Here is a 4,649-nt window from a genome sequence, read left to right as displayed (position 1 = left end):
ACCCCCGATCCTACTGGAACGGAAAACAAGGAGAGGAAGGAGGAAAAAGAAAAACAGGACGATACAACAGAGGACAAATACTGAGACCTTGGACACGCAGCTCTAAGCGGAGGACAACACAACAACAAATGTGATCCACATTTCAGGTATGTCTCTTCCTAAAGAATGCATGTCAGCTCTATCAAAAGGACTAAGTTATGCTCCTACCTACAGAACAAATGAGTGTCAAATGAAAACAGACCTCTTCAGATTCTACAGAAAGTTGCATTTGAAGGTCTGGTACAATTAAAATCCAGTCAATCATGTCTCACACAGCGGAGGTGAGCAGACAGCAAAAAGATTCAGACCCAAATCCACTTTCTTCCCTACCAGCAATAATGTTTGTCGTAATGCTTTCACAAAAACAGTATCGAATGAGGTTGAAAAACTTTTTCAGAATAACAAACCAACAACTAGATACAACCTCACTAGGAAAGAATCACAGGCCATTAACTGGCTGAGCAGAAATAATGATGTCATTGTGAAGAGTGCTGATAAGGGAGGAGCAGTGGTCATGTGGGGAAGAACCAGTATGTGCAAGAAGCACACAGACAACTGAAGGACATCCACTGAACAGCCTGCAGTGTGAACTTAGGAATATGTTCGATAAAGCTAAAGCTGAAAAGTGGATCACAGACAAAGAATTTACATTTCTGTTTGAAAAAAACCCAAGACTACCTTGTTTGTACATGCTGTTCAAAATACACAAAAGTCTGTTAAATCCACCTGGCAGAGCCATCATCAGTGGGAAAGGCTCAATTCTAGAACCCATTTCAAAATACATTGATCATCACATTAAATCCTTTGTTCCACAGCTAAGATCTCACATCCAGGACACTACATATGTATTAAACAAATTAAATGAAAGAAAAAATATTGGAGACGCATATATGATCACAATGGATGTGGAATCTTTATATACTAACATAGATCATGAGGAAGGCCTCCAAGCCATGCAGCATTTCTCACAAAACAGACATGAACTTACTCCTCCCACAGACTTCATTGTGGATCTCACCAGATGGACACTGCAAAACAACATTTATTTTCCAGGAGCCTTTGTACAGACAGACCTGAGGCACAGCGATGGGGCTCACATATGCACCATCCTATGCAAATCTGTTCCTAGGACTATGGGGACAGAAATCTATTTGGAGTCCAACTAACCCCTTTATGCAGAAAATTGAATGGTTTGGACGCTACATTGGTGATCTGATTTTCTTTATGCACTGTGAAGAGCATGAGGTAATGGAGTTTCGTAAATACTTGAATAACACCGACAAGAATCTGAGATTATCTCTGGAATACAGCAAAAAGGAAATACATTTTCTGGATTTGAGAATTACAAAAACTGATGATGGTGTCATGACTCACTTTTTGGTTTGGTTTGGTCGTCTTGTGTTTCCTCCCCTCCTCTGTTCTGACCAGGTAATGGCCCACACCAGGAGCTGATCTGCAGTCCAGCTCTCCTCCTGCTGAAAAGCCCTGCAGCTCCTGTGCTGTGTGCCAGAACGTCTTCGCTTCCATGCCGGTCAGATGGTCTCTCTCATTCTTTGTATGGTGGTTAGCTGGTGCTTGGGTTTTTGTTAACTAAGTCGGTGTCTGAGTTCAGACCGTTGCATACTTTTATGTTCAGTTTACATCCTGTGTTATTTTCTGGGTGAGTGTTTAAGTCTGTCACTGTTGTGTTTCAGGTCCGATTCCCTTGGTTTAGTTCGTGTTTATCTCCTGGTTCGGTGACGCCCTTGGTTCTCCTCTGTCTGTGTTAGTTTCCTTTTGTAATTTGTTTATTTATGTATTAATAAACTTTTACTTGCATTTACACTATTCCAGTCAGTCTGTTATCGTTCACCACACACATTTGGGTTCCTCTAGTCCCTGGTTTATAACAGATGGGACTCTACACACAACTATTTACAGAAAAGCCGCTGATAGGAACACAATCTCAAGGGTGGACAGTTTCCACCCAAGGACTCTCATTGATAATATTCCTTTTGGCCAGTTTCAGCGATTAAAACGTATAAGTGACACAGAGGAAGAGTTTGATATCCAGGCCTCTGAGGTGGCAAACCGCTTCAAAGAGAGGATACAAAAGAAATACAGTAGAAAAGTCACTCTGGAAAGTACAGGCCCTGGACAGAAAACAACTACTCTTGACCAAGAAGAAGTCACAGCAATCTTCTGGAACATATTTTGTGACTCAAATTAGCAAACAAGCATCCCAAGTAAGAAGTATCATAAAAGATAACTGGAAAATTCTTCAGAGTGCTGCATCTCTCAGACCACTGTTCATGGAGCTACCTCAGTTCTCATCCAGACGTGCACCAACCCTGAGAGACAAGTGGTACAGAGTTATCTCCCTCCCCCTGAAAAATCTTCTTGGTTAAAAAAAACCCTGTGGAACTTTCCAGTGTGGAAGGTGTAACCACTGTGATCATGTGGAAAAAAAACTGATGTATTCAACATCTTGCATATATAAAATGAGAACTTTTGCCAACTGTAACACCACACACATGGTTTACAGATTGGAGTGTTCATGTGGCTGTTTCTATGTCGGACAAACAAAAAGAAGGCTCAAAGATCGACTGGTGGAGAATAAAATTGCCATCTGTACAAGAAATGTTGATTATGCAATGGCATCACATGATATGGAGGTGGGACATGGAAACCAACACACTGAAGGGGGTCGTTCTGGACGTTGTGGAAAAGGACATCAGAGGAGGTGACCGTGTAAAAAGATGAGTCCAACAGAGACTTTCTGGATTATACAGGGTGAGTCAGAAAAAACGCTCTTTCCATTTAAAGAAATTGTACTGCTAAAACGGAAACACTGATTTTTCTTTTGACCATACAGTCATATTGATGTGGTTATGGAGCATGTCTGCTGATGTAGTCATAGATTTATTGCATTGCATAAGAGAGAGAAGGTCCATTGTTTATTGTTTAGGCCTACATGACAGTGCCCAGGGAGTTTTCATCATGGCAAGACCACAGTTTACGGATGTGCACAGAGCTTTCATGGTGACAAAATTCTGCCAAACTGGTAGCGTCCAAGAAACCATCCGGTAGTTTCAAGACCGCTTCCCTGATGTCCGTGCCCCAGTTGCCTCATCAGTGAGGAGAAATGTGATCAAGTATCGCCTAACTGGTACCAGCAGAAACCTTAATAAAGAAAGGTCAGGGACGATGAACACGAATGGCGAGAAGAGCTGTGTTAGAGATGCGACAACGAGCACAGATTTGCATCAATCTGAATGGTAGCCAGGTTGAAGGTCGTGCCGGACGACTTCATTGAGACAAAACATTTTGATGGCGAGTAAACATGCTGTAATGGTTGACAATTTCAATTTCATTCACAGTGGCATAAACTGTGTTGGCAGATATTTGGGTGCACAATAAACAATGGACATTCCCTCTGTTATGCTATGCCATAAATCAATGATTCAATCGCCAGACATGCTCAATAACCACATCAATATGACTGTAGAATCAAAAGAAAAATAAGCATTTCCATTTCAGTGGTACAATTTCTTTAAATGAAAAGAGTGTTTTTTCTGACTCACCCTGTAGAACTGGGGTTAATGGGAGATTCTTTGGAGCACTAAAATCCCTGTACGCAGACTGTGTTGGTTGTGTTAAAGTCAGTGACTTGCAGACTGGGTGGTTCCCAATACCTTCTGGTGTAAAACAAGGGGACGTCCTATCCCCAAGCCTGTTTTCTTTATTTATTAATGACTTGGCTCTTGAAATTAAACATTTGAACTTGGGTGCACATATGGATAATGTCACTGTGGGCATTCTGCTTTATGCAGATGATGTTGCTCTGCTGGCTGAGACAGAGGAGGACTTACAGACGATGCTAAATGTGTTACAAAACTGGTGCTGTAGATGGAGACTTACCATGAATCAAGCTAAAACACAAATTATGCATTTTAGGAAAAAACGTTTTCCACGAAGCACAAGGGTTATGTCACTTGGTAGTTTCGATGTAGAACACACCTCTCCATATAAGTACTTGGGATTCACGTTTGATGATTTCATGAATCTGGAGTTTGGAATTCAAATGTTCGCTGCTTCAGCCAGCAGAGCCCTGGGTTCTGTCCTAAACAAGCTGAAAGTCTGGAAAGACCTTGGTGTTGGAACATATTCACAGTTATATGATGCGTGTGTATGTCCTGTTCTAAACTATGCTGCAGGTGTATGGGGGCGGGGGGGGGCAAACAATGTCCAACTTTAGACGCTTTTGAAAACAGAGCCATCCGCTGCTTTCTTGGGGTTCATAAGTTTGTCCCAGTTTTGGCAGCGCAGGGGGACATGGGTTGGGTTCCTGGTGCAATTCAAAGAAAATGTGAAATGGTTTGATTATGGAATCGATTTATTAATATGCCAGAAAATCGAATAACCAAAAAAGTATTTGGCTGGAGAAAGACAAGGTCCCCTTGGGTGGCAGAGGTCAGATCTGTCTTTGCAGAAGTACAACTTCAATATGTATTTCACAACAACCTTTCATGTAGTATTAATAAGATCAGAGCTGACCTGATGTCTGCTTTTGAAGAAAAATGGATGAGTGGGATCCTGACTAAACTGAAGCTGCGGACATACATTCAACC

Source organism: Sphaeramia orbicularis, unplaced genomic scaffold (genome assembly GCF_902148855.1).
Source record: "Sphaeramia orbicularis unplaced genomic scaffold, fSphaOr1.1, whole genome shotgun sequence".
Classification (NCBI taxonomy): Eukaryota; Metazoa; Chordata; class Actinopteri; order Kurtiformes; family Apogonidae; genus Sphaeramia; species Sphaeramia orbicularis.
Note: the sequence above shows the minus strand (reverse complement) of the source record.